The sequence below is a fragment of the Mus caroli genome, unplaced genomic scaffold (assembly GCF_978045245.1).
Source record: "Mus caroli unplaced genomic scaffold, Mus_caroli_1 scaffold_18, whole genome shotgun sequence".
NCBI classification, from domain to species: Eukaryota; Metazoa; Chordata; class Mammalia; order Rodentia; family Muridae; genus Mus; species Mus caroli.
The window spans coordinates 46,269,589-46,282,978 of NW_028227273.1; positions in this window are offsets into that span (position 1 = coordinate 46,269,589).

The following is a 13,390-nucleotide window of genomic DNA, read 5'->3' on the forward strand; positions in this document are numbered from 1 at the left end:
GTCTCTGCCTCTCCAATGAGGGAACTACAGAGTGGGTATTATCACCCAGTCCTTTTCAGGAGAGGAGTTGATGTTATTGTTGCTGTTTGGTTGTTGGTTGGTTGGTTGGTTGGCTTGTTGAGACAGGGTCTAGAATATCTTAGCCTGGCTAAATAAATTAACCTCGTGAATGACCTTGAACTTCTGATCCCCCTGCCTCCACCTCCCAAGTGCAGGGCTGAGAGGCATGTACCACCACCACACCCAGTTAGGAGGCACTGGGGATTAAATCCAGGTCTTTATGCTATCTAAGAACTCTGTGTCCCTGCCCCGAGTCCTTGTCTTCTAAATGCAGTCAGGGAAACTGTTGCAGCCTGAGAAGAAACCAGAGTAGCAGTGGTGCTCTGGGCAAGGGTTTGACGATACATTGTCTCATTCTTGGGCTATCTCTGCTGGTGAGAAAATACTATGAGGTGGGAGTAGCCCCTGCCCCACGTGGAAGGGGTACAGGGTACCTAACTGTCCCTGATTGGGCATTAAAGTAACCTATGTTTCCACTCATCTAACAACTCAGAGGCTTGCCCTTAGCGCTACCACACAGCTCACAGCAGCTGTGGCTTTTATCTGCTCTTTTCATGCAGTAACCCCGAGGAGTCTCTAGATGTGTCCCTCTCACGAGCCATTAGCATTCCTCAGCACAAGTTTCTGAGTCAGTCATGGAGCTGACTCCGGTCAGAATCCAAAATCAGGGAGAACCCCAGCCCAGATGTTGTGAACAATTTGTGACCTGAGGTGACTTTGAATTCTATGTGGAAGGGCGAATTCCCAATCTAGGGCCAGACCTCCCCGCCCGAGCACCAAATGAAGGCAGTACAGAGAGCCCATGTCATTCACCACTTCGGGCTTAGAGATGAGTACCAGCTTTGGAAAGGCAAACAGTCATCGATGGAGCTAACATTTGCTGAGCAATCAGCCCATGTTCAGCCTCGTGAGTAAACTTGTCTAATCTGGATACACAGGGAGCCCGCCATAACCGCCATATCCAACGCTAGCCCAGCTGCTTCTGGGGAAGACCTCTTGGTTGTCAGGAAGCTCTGCTCAGGGGGATGGGGAACTCGGGTTATTTCCATGTGACTTTTCTCCTGGCCCCTAATATGGGGTTGTCTTTGGCACTCAGAAATCAAGTGGTTTTGCTTTTTGTGCCTTTGACAAAACACTGGCACAGATGACTTCTTTTAAGTCATCTGGGCTTATTTGGCTCATGGTTTCAGTTCACAGCCCTCAGCTACACTGATTGTGAGCCTATAGGGAGGCAGTAGGAACCTGGGGAATCCTGCAGGACCCTCAGGCAGAGGCTAGTTGGCTGGCAGGGAACAAGCAGAAAGCCAGAGTTAATGATGAGATGTATTCGTTACTGTGATGGCTCCACTTGGTTGTCAACTTGACACACCTAGGAAAAGGGACCCTCACTAAAAGAATTGCCCCTGTCAAATCGGCCTGTGGGCATGTATGTGGGGCAGTTCCTCAATATGGAAGGGCCCAGCCAGCTGTGGAAAGAACATCTCTAGGAAGGTGGGCTGGGTTGTACACATTGATGGTGAGCCTGGGAGCCAGCCAACTGTCCAAGTTTGTCCAGTTTTTGCTTCAGTTTCTAACTTAGTTCCTGCCCTGACTTAAAGAGTAAGCCCAATAAACCTTTTCTTCCCCCAAGTTGTTCTTTAGTTTAGCATCAGAAAACAAACCAAGGCAGTGTGGCAGCTGGTCACATTGTATCCACGCAGGGAAGGTGTGATGGGGATAGCGGGCAGTTGGTCACATTGTATCCATACAGGGAAGGTGTGATGGGGATAGCGGGCAGCCAATCACATTGTATCTGTTGGGGAGCAGAAAGTTCAGCTCACACTCTTCTTTTTATTCCATCTGGAACCCCAGCCCATGGACGGTGGGTACCACCCACACTGAAAGTAGATCTTTCCCCCTCAATGAACCCAGTCTAGAAACTGCCCCATAGACATGCCCAGAGGTGATACAAGATCCTGTTAAGTTGATACTTAACCATTACAAGTCCCCAGGACAAGACCCAGCAGAAGAGGACTTAGTAACCTAACCCTTCTCCAGGTGGTTCCCACCCCACCCCCAAAGTTTCTAGAACCTCCCAAAATAGCACCACCAACTAGGGACCAAGTCTTCAACAGTGAACCTTTCATACTGGAACCATGACCCTAGGTTAGGTCCCACACCTCTCCACAGCCAGTGGGAAAAAGAAAGGCAGCTGGAGGAGCTATCAGAAGCACTGTTAGCACTAGATATGGAAGACTCCTCTATTGCTCCATCCTCCATCCATCCTTCCCCATCCTCCCTCATCTTCCCTTCATCTTCCCTCCATCCTTTACTCTCACACTCCCCTAACTGCACTGAGACAAGAGAAATGGATAAAGTTAGCCAATGTAATTTTTTTGACAGGGTCTCATGCAGCCCAAGCTGGCCTCAAACTCTCTGTGTACTATGGGATGACCTTTGAATTTCAGATCTTCCTGCTGCTACCTCCTAAGTTCTGGGATGACAGGTATGGTGGTTTGAATATGCTTGGTACTGTTAGGAGGTGTGGCCCTGTTGAAGGAACCATGTCACGGTAGGGGTGGGCTTTGAAGGTCTCCTTCTATGTTCAGGCTCCACCCATCCTTCTAACTGCCTAAGGATGCCAGTCATCTCTTGGCTGCCTTTGGATCAAGACGTAGAACTTTAGGCTCCTCTAGCCTCATTCTGCTTGGATGCTGCCATGCTTCCTGTCATGATGATAATAGACTAAACCTCTAAAACCATAAGCCAGCCCCAAATAAATGTAGTCCTTTATAAGAGTTGCCTTGGTCATGATGTCTCTTCACAGCAATGGAAACCCTAACTAAGACAACAGGCATATGCCAACACTCCTGTTTTGTGTAGTGCTGAGGATAGAATGCAAGACCTCCTACATGTTGGTCAAGCTTCCTACCAAAAGAGATACATTCTCAGATATGCCTCACCACTTGAGACAGGTCTCCTTCCATGGTCCAGACTGCCCTCCAATGCCAAATCCTGCTGCTGGGCTTGGATTGTGGGTGAGAACCCTCATGCCCTGTCCTGTGTGCTTGTTTTACACTGAGAGAGCAGAAATGCATCCTGGTGCACAGCTGACCCTCTACCACCCACCCTTCCAGGTACACTTTAAGATGCTCTTCATGGCTGAGTCCTTGCCCTGGATAATAGCTATCTGATCTGATCAATGAACTTCTGCCAAGGCAGTAAAGCTGAACCTCTTTCAGATAAAATACAAGCACTGTGTGTTTTAACAGGGAACTAATGGAGATGTAAGATTTAGCACAGATATTTGACTCTGGTGGGGCTAAAGCAGACCTGTTCTACTGGCATGTTGGTCCATGCTTTAGGAAAGGCAAGGCTGGATTTGAACCAGGATGTTCACTTGTAGAAATCACTGAGAGCTGGAAAGGTGCTCAGTAGGCGACGTGCTTGTGGTGCAAGCATCAAGATCTGAGTCAGGATCCTCAGCATCCATGTGAAAGCAAGAGGCAATACTGTATGCTTATAATCCCAGCACCGGGGCAGGGGTGGGGAACTACAGACAGGTAGATCCCAGGGGCTTCCTTAACAACCAGCCTGGCCTGAGCAATGAACCTCTCTCTCAGTGAGACTCTGTCCCAAAAACTAAGGTGGAGAGGGGAAAGAGGAAACCATCCAACACCAACCTCTGACCTCCATAAGTGTGTGCCCACGAGCATGCACTCTCCCCCACACCACACACACACACACACACACACACACACACACACACACACAACCACATATACGCCACATACCAGCTTGAAAATCATTTTGAAGGAAAGGGCCTCGAGAGAGGATGAGCATGGCAAACTGTGAGAGGCTGTCACATGTTTGGGTCTGAGAAGGTTGGCACTTTGGGTAAGCAGGTTTCTAGTAGAGGGCTGGTGGGCTGCAAGGAACTTGCCCAGGTGTGTGTTTGCATGTGCCCCAAGGTACATCCAGCCATTGATTCCCCATTGATTTCTGATCAAGCTAACAAGCTCGCACTAAAAAGCTTTCCTGGAGATCTAGAGCAAATCAGATGCTCCCGGGAAGCCCAAGAACAGTCACAGGACTGCATTCCCTAGGTATTGTTTAGTACACAGCACCTAAGGATTAAGGGGAGGGGGCGCAAGCACCAGAGCATAAGGAACCGTAGGGAAGTGGGTTAGAGGAAGGGGGGCTGGTTCCCCTCCGCTTTCCAACTCCCAGTAAGTGTATTCACTGGGAAGTATAACCAACACACTGTACAAATTACTGACATATACAATCTGCCATCGGAGCTCACATGCCACGGAGCCACGGTTGCCCACTTTCTTCTGAGTGCTTGTGAAGTGCCAGGCGCCACACTTAGGATGTCACGTGCATACTCTTGTTTAACGCTTGCCTCCCTGAAGATGATACTGCTATGATGCTGGCAGAAATGCAGATTCAGATCCTACAGATAGAAATGCAGCTGATGGCAGGCTGTGGTGGCACGCGCCTTTAATCTCAGCACTCGGGAGGCAGAGGCACACTCTGTGTTCTAGGTCAGTCTGGTCTACAAAGTGAGTTCCAGGACAGCTGGGGCTACACAGAGAAACCCTGTCTCTAAACAAACAAACAAACAAACAAACAAATGAGGGAGAGAGACAGGGGGGAGGGAGAGAGACATGGGGGGGGAAGAAGGATGGAGGGAAAGAGGGAAGGAGGGAGGGAGGGAGAGAGAGAGGGAAAGAAGGAAGGAAGGAAGGAAGGAAGGAAGGAAAGGAAGGAAGGAAGGAAGGAAGGAAGGAAGGAAGGAAGGAAGGAAGGAAGGAAGGAAGGAAGGAAGGAAGGAAGGCTGGCTGGCTTCTGGAGGCTGAGCAACCCATCCAAGGCCACACAGCTGGGGAGGAGAAGATCCCAATCCTGACTCTGATTCCAACCACCACATGTACTGTCACAGGCCCAAGTCTCCTCCTTTACAAAATGGGGATACAACAACCTACTCACCTTGCCTTATAGGGTTCTATTGAGAAATGGTGGCCAAGATACACCATGGAGCTGGGGAGATAGGTCAGGTTGTAAGGTGTTTGTCTTGCAAGTGCAAGCAGTAGAGTTCAACCCCCAGGACCCATGCTTTAAAAAAAAAAAAAAAGTATGATAGCAATCGCTTGTTATACCACCAGCTCTGGGGAGGTGGAAACAGGGGGATCCCTGGGACTCTCTGGCCAGCCAGAATAGCCTGCTTGGCAAGTTGTAGGCCAGTGAAGCTGTCTCTAAAAGCAATCAACAGATGATAGATAGATAGATAGATAGATAGATAGATAGATAGATAGATAGATAGACAGACAAAATATAAGGGTATTTTATTAATAAATAAATAAAATGTAAGGCACCTGAAGAATAACCCTTGAGATGGCCCACACATGTGTGCCAATCTATACATCCATGCATGTGCAAAGATACACATTTACACACAGACAAAACATAATATAAACTTTCTATCATGCGTTCATTTTACTTTATATGCATGAGTGCTTTCTACATGTAAAACTTTGTATCACATGTGTCCTTGGTGCCTTTGGAGGTCAGAAAAGAGCATCAGATTCCCTGGAGATGGAGTTAGAGGTGACTCTGAGACACCATATGGCTTCTGGGGACTGAACCTGGTTCCTCTGGAAGAACAGCCAACGCTCCTCAGTTTAAGTCATCTCCCTAGCCCTGAAATGTTAAAGCTCCTACAATAATAATTAAGTGACATTGCTCCCACATTCCTCTAGGTGAAGGTTAAGAAAACCTTCCCTCAATATACTTAACAACAGCATGTTGTGTTTGCAAACCTCTGGAGGTAGTGGATCCTGTGTTCTCAGCACAAGAAACCAGAGCATAAAGGACTGCGTGTGTTAATTACCCCTATTTAGACACTTTACAATGTATACATATTTCGACACAACCAACTCAAAAAGGAAACAAATAAAGTTAGCCTCCTCCACTTGCAAACAACTTGAGGGGGAAAAAAAAAGATGCTCTTGATTTGCCTGGGAGAGCGGTTCCAAGCCAGAGCGCTCACAGCAGAGCTTCACCCCAGCAGAACATCTAGGAATGAATGATGTCATTATCACACTGCCAGGCCTCTCAAGAAGTCCATGGAGAGAAACCAAGATGATGGACCCCCAACTGGTATCAACTGACAAACCATGGAGAGGGTCAGCGTGGAGGTAGACACTCAGGTCTCCATTAAACCTTCAGCCTCCTGAAAACCCATAGGCAAAATTACTCCGAATCCTGACCTTAACACAGATGGTGAGAGAGGGTAAGATTGGTTACTAACTTGGAGAACAATTTGCTAGTTCTCAATAGATATGTGTTGTTGGGGGCTGTAGAAACAGGACCAAGTATTGGGGGGATAGGGGGAGATGAGTAGTGATGGAGCCTCAGACTCCAGAGACTAGCATCAGGATACAGATCTGAGTTTATTGGGCAGTACATAAGCTTATATATCGTGTTCCAGCCAACTCCAAGCCCCTAAATCCTCCACCAGTTGTATCTCGCCATACTGTCACCATGCCCCAGTGAAAGCCCTGTCTGATGAGGTAACCCAGAAAGAGTGGGGGAGCATTGTCACCCATTAGGACTTCCGTGAAGATGGGGAAGCAGTCGTAGTGCTGGGCTCAGTTCCTTTTTGTTGTCTCATCGGTGTTCCAGGAGCCACCTTATATCTAATTCTGAGTATGGTGGATCAGGACTTTTCCAGGAGTTGAAGGAGCCTGTGGCACCTTGCTCACTCCATCCCACTTTTTCCTTCACAAAGTTGACCTCCACACCCCTGAACTGAGGGCCACTTTGGCTTCAGAGACTCCATCTTGTACCTAGTCTCCATTTTGTACTAGGTTAAGTTCTAAGAAACAACGGAATTCCCAGAAACGGCTTCTGACCCTAGGTGTCCCATATAAACCTAGAGCACAATATCTCACCTTATGATCCATAGTTAGCACCTAGCTGGGACTGAAACCCAGCAGTTGCTAAAGGGGCTCTTATTGGCTGGCCTCGATCCAGGCCAAGTTATCAAGAAAGCTATCTGAGGTGTTTGCCACGTAGCAACTCACTTAAGATGCCAGGTTGAAAAACAGCTGGCAACATACAACACGTACCTGATTGATCGATTGGTGGCCCCTATCTAATTACCCCTCCTAACCTGTGATTTTTCCTTTAAAAGATTCCTCTGTCCCACCCCCCCCACCCATTACTGACACAGTTTGGATTCTGAGCCCAGTCCTATCCCTGATATATTAGTTTCTGAATAAAGATATTTTTGCTGGCTTGAACTTGGTTTTTACACTGTATTAGTTCCCGAATTCTTAGACCCTAACTATGTGATGGGCCTCTGGGAAGACCGGTGGCTGGTTATCCTGGCCATAGTGGTTGAAGTAGGGGAGTGGGAAAAAGAACCCACTGTGTCAGATCCTGAACTGCAGAGGTGGGGAGGGGAAGCCAAGCAGCTTCCTACCCTCCCCCTCCCCCCATCCCTTCCTGCTTCCTGGCTGTGGATGACCCCTGCCGACCTGCTTCAAGCTTCAGCAGCTGAGTCTGCCCCACCATGGTGGCCGAATCCTTGAACTGTGAGTTACAATAAACCCTTTCTGCCTCGCATTGAGTACTTTATCACAGCAGCAGGAAAAGACAACAGCAGAGGCAGAGCCTAGGCGGTTTTGTGGCTTAAGAGTAAAGTTACAAGGTATGGATGCACAATTCTTGGTTCCAATGGAGACACTAATCCTAGAGACCGTAAGCAAATGGAGAGTGTTCTGCAAGTATAACAGGGTTCATTAAACAAATGGGGTCCAGGCTTAGGAGCCCCAGCAGCCTGACAGTCCCCCTCCCCACCTGCCACCCAGACTCTGGGACAGCCAGGTAAGCACACCTCCACGTTATATTTTCAGTTTTAATTTTAACTATGTCTAGGTGTAGATCTGTGTGTGAGCATGTACCCTTGTGAGCACAGGGCCTGCAAAGAGCAGAAGAGGGCTCCAGTGTCCCCTGGGATGGAAGTTTCCGTTGGTGGTGAGCCACCTAACTGTGGGTGCTGGGAACCAAACTCAGGTCGTCTGCAAGAGTAGTATGCCCTCGTCACCACTGAGCCAGCTCTGCTGCCCCATTTGCATTGTTCTTAAGAGTTGTCCATCATGCCACCAATCAGCCTCGTTTAGGCCAGCTGTAACGTAATGTCACCAGCTAGGTAGCTGCAAACATGGACATCTGGGGGCCCTGTCAAGTGGATGATCAATATTAAAGCATCACACAAGCGAAGGGAAACAGGACTTTTACTTTGACTCTTGGTCTGAGAGGACTTTGTTTCATTTCTTCTGGGTTCATGTGTGGGGTCACAAAAGGATCCAGTAGTGGAGCAGTGTCCTTTATGAAGGATGGAAGATAGAGGGGGCAGAGGGTAGGACAAGGCACATTTGTCCAGGGCATGTCCCAATGACCTATGTCCTCCAAATAACCCCAACTCCTAATTTCACCACGTCCTATTATGTCATCAAACTACAAACCCATCTTGCGGGGGGTGGGGGGGGGGTCCACTGATGAGTTCAGTGCCCTCGCAATACAATCAGTTCCCAGAAGCCCCAGCTCTGAACACTGCTTTGTGGGGAAGCGATACCTCCACACAGGATCCTTTGGCAGAGCAATTCATATCCAAACTGTACCAGATGGTCTCTCCAGCCAGCGTGATCATAACCTGGCTTTGGGAAAACCCAAACACAGCAGACAAGGAGACAGGGAATTCACTCCTGAGACTTCCTGAGACAACCAGTGCCGCCTTCTCTCCTGCACATTTTCATTTTTATTTTCTTAAGACCAGGTCTCACCATGTAGACAAGGCTGGCCTCGAACTCATGAAGTCTGACTGCCTCTGCCTCCTGAGGGCTAATTAAATGCGTTCATCACCGCACCTAGTCGTATGCTTATGTGCACCCAAGATTCCCAAGCCTGAGAGCATTATGTTCTGGATCTTTGTCCACTCCATCTCTATCCTATTCCACTAAGGAACTTTTTACAATCCCGTCCTCACCTCCTCCAGCATTTCTCAAACATTATTCTTCCCTCTCTGATGGTATCATTGCTAGTATGTTTAGAAACTGAATCTGCTCTCACCCTGAAGGCTGATACCGAATAGGAAGCTTATTCCTGTCCTTGGGCTAATATCTCTCTAACATAATGGCATTAACCAGCTAAGATTAATGCTAACATTTTTATTTTGGCCAGAAGCTGTAACATTTCTGCTAATAACAAACTAGTATAGACAAGACTAAAACCAGCATGAGAAAGATCACCTACAGACAAGAAAATAAATGAAAACCCATCATGATAATTCTAAGTTCAAAGTAAGCCATCTCTCTCTCTCTCTCTCTCTCTCTCTCTCTCTCTCACACACACACACACACACACACACACACACAAGACTTTTAAAAGGATGAATAAATGTACTGTGAAGAGGGCTCAGTGGCTAAGAGCATCACATGCTCTTCCAGAGGACCTATATTCTGCATCAGGACCAATATTGGTGCCTAAAACCATCTATAACTCCACATCCAGGGAATCTGGTACCCTCTTCAAGCCTCCTTGTGCATAGATGCCCATAGTACAAATACATACATGCAGGCAAAACATCCACACACATAAAGTTAGTTAAATTCTTTTAAAGATGACATATCTCATAAAAAAGAAAAGCATTCTAGACCACACCTGTAATTCCAGCGCTCAGAAAATGGAGACAAGAGAATTACTACAAGTTTGAGGCTAGCCTGGGCTACAGTGTGAAATATCATATAAAAATATATTTAAGGCTTTCACATTTTCTGTTTTGTTTTTTAATTTAGGTAAGAGAATCAACATAGGATTATCGCAGTTTTTAAAGATTTGTTGTATTTGTGTTTTAGGTGTGTGGCGGGGGTGTGCCCATGTAGAGGATATGTCACGAGGACGCCCATAGAGGCTAGAAGAGGCCAGCAGATTCCCCTGGAGCTGGAGTTACAAGCAGTTGTGAGCCATCCATTTCGGGTGCTGAGAACCAAGCTTGGATCCCCTGAGAGAGCAGCGAGTGCCTGTAACTGCTTCTGATCTCCCAGCAGCCAGGACTGCTATATTTTTATTTTGTCTAGTAGGGATACTTTGTATCTCTCTGAATACTCTCATTGTATCACAGACCCTTTAGCATCCACCAGAGAAGAAGAATGTGGTGCAGAATAAAGGGTGGCCTGAGCAGGGAACACAGGGCATACTGGACAGAAGAGAGAATAATTCAAGTCAGCATTGCCAGTGAACCTTGTGTCTCTGTATGTGAGAAAGCCAGAGGAAGCCTTGGATATCATTCCTCAGGGGCTGTTGTGTTTGTTTGTTTGTTTGTTGCTTGTTTGTTTAGAGACAAGTGCTCTCATTGGACTGGAGCTTGTCGAGCAGCTAGGCCAGCAAACCCCAGGGATCCTCGTGCACCCACCTCCCCAGGACGTACCTCCCAAGCATGCACCACTATACCCAGCTTTTTAAAATACAGCTTTTGAGGCTCAAACTTAGGTTTGACAAGCCATGCACTTTACCAACAGGGCTATTTCTCCAGCTTCATGGTACTTTTGCTAGGTACTTACTGGTCGTCTCCATTTTATTTCTGAGTAAAATGAGGGAGGCATCCAAAAAATAAAAATAAAAAGTGCCTTTCCCTCTGACTCCCACCATCACAGAAGCTCCAAGAAAACAAGACACTCTTTGGCAATTTTTTTTTAATCACCAATAACTTGTGCAGGGCTTAGCATAGGGTAGATGCTCAGAAATGTAAGATGTATAGGTGGTTGGAAGGATGTGAATGGACAAATAAATGGAGATGGATGGATGGATGGGTGGATGGATGGATGGGTGGATGGATGGATGGATGAATGGATGGATGGATGGATGAGTGGACAGATGTGAGTAGGTGGATGGACAAATGTGGGTGGGTAGGTAGATGGATGTAAATGGATGGATGGATGGGTGGGTGGATGGATGGACAGACAAATGTGGGTAGGTGGGTGTGTGGGTGGATGGATGGATAGATAGATTGATGAATGGATGATGGATGAGGTGGTGGATGGGCAGATGTGGATGGATAGATGGATAGTTATGTTGGTGGTTACGTGGATGTGTGGATGGATGAATGGACATGGGTTGGCGGATGGACAGATATAAATGGATGGATGGATGGATGGATGGATGTGGGTGAATAGATGGACATGAGTATATGGATGGACAGATGGATGGATGGTTGAATAGATGGGTGGGTTGTAGATACATATGAGCGGACAGATACGACGGACAGCTGATAATGGGTTGACAAGTGGAAACAGATGAGTGGATGCTCAAACACACTATAAAGTTTTAATCTGCTGGATCCATAGTCCAGTCTGTCCTGTCTAATAACAGTACCCACTATTAATGCATATGCATAGCTAATCAGAGAGATAGCTAGAGCAATTGAGGAATTGTCTTCATTTTACCTTGTTTTGGTACATTTAAATTCTAAGATAAATTCCTAATTCTATTTTTAAGAACTTGCAGTCTTAAAAATATTTATCTTCTATCTATTTGTCTTCTATATGCGAGCATGCTTTTTTTGGCTATAAATTTTATGAAAGCTAAATACATATCAAATTTTTAAATGACTAGTTAGCAAATACTGCTTTCTCTCACTGTGGGAAAAAATACCTGAAGTAAACACCTTGTAAGGAAGAAAGGTTTGGGCTCACAGTTTCAAAGATCCCATCCCTGGGCAATAAGGCAGTGGCTTTGGCCATGTGATGGCATAGAAAATCATGGTGGGAACATGTAGAAGAGCACCTCGTGGTGGCTGGAAAGCAAAGACAGTGGCAAGGAAGACATTGGGGTACTGCTAAATCATATCATAAATTCTCTCCAAAAACTTAGCTCCCTAAACTAGGCTCCATCTCCTAAAGGTGCCATTACCTCCCTCTTAGGAGCACAAGACACACTGGAGACCAAGCCTTTTAACATAGCATGGGCTCTGCAGAGACATTGCAGATAGAAACTAGAGCAGCACATAGGTAGAAATGTGCCATAGCTATAAAATGCATCCCAGATGCCAGACATTTAATATAGAGAGTAACTTGAAATACACTAATGGGTCTGTGAGATGGCTTCGTAAGTAGAGGTTCTCGGCTCAAAGCTCAGAGACCTCAGAGCAGTGCCTGGGACTCATGAAAGGTGAGAGAAGTGAACCAACACCACAGAGTTCCTTCTGGGCTCCATGGATGTGTGCGCCCGTCACACACAGCAATGACATAGCAATAATATTAGTAAGTGAGGACCAGAGAGGTAGCTCGGCAAATAAAGTGCTTGCTGCGTAAGGCTGAGCCTGAATTCAATGCCTAGAACCCTCAGTGGAAGGAGAGAACGGACTCCCAAAAGTTGCCCTCTGAGCTCATACATGCCTGCTCTATGTCTCTCTGATTCTCTGTCTCTCTGTCTCTCTCTGTCTCTCTCTCTCTCTCTCTCTCTCACACACACACACACACACACACACACACACAAATTAATTCAAAATATTAAACTTTAAAATCTTTTAAATATGCCACTAATTTTTGAATGATTGCATGTGGAAATAATAACATCCTGGACATATTAAATTTAACAAAATATATTATCAAAATCGATGGCCCGTGCCTCTTTTTATCATTAAGCTTTTATTACACTTGTTTGTGGGGCAGGAAGTCACATTTGGACCATAACGCATGTGTGAAAGTCAGAAGATAATCTGTAGGAATCTCTGTTCTCTCCTTCCACCAGCTGGGTCCCAGGTATTGAACTCAGGCTGTCAGAGGTGCGGCACGCACCTCAGAACCATCTCAGCACATCCCTCTTTTTACCTTTTTTTTACGTGACTCTTAGAAAACATGAACTTGCATGTGGTTCTCGTTGTATTTCAATTGGATGGCACAGATCTCAGTATGTCTACCACCAGTGTTGTGAATGCATACTGAGACGCGCGTACCTGTGAACCCTGGAGGCTCTAACTCCACATCACCCATTGACTCCCCCTGCGTGTACCCAGACTCTAGCCCCACAGGAACAAGATTAGACAAGGCCTCTCTGACATTCATGAGAGCAGAGACTTGAGTTTGTGTCTCAGGACCAGACAGGTGTCCTGTCAGGGAAAGGGACTGGAAGCGAAGTCATAAGCAGCCACCAGTGGTTTCTAGTCAAAGGCACAAGGATCCGTTTTTTCCAGCCCTAGAAACCTGTTCTGAGAAACTGTCTGGGCAGTCTGTGATTGATTAATCTTGGTTGTCAAATTGACTGGATCTAGAATCGACTTCAAGGC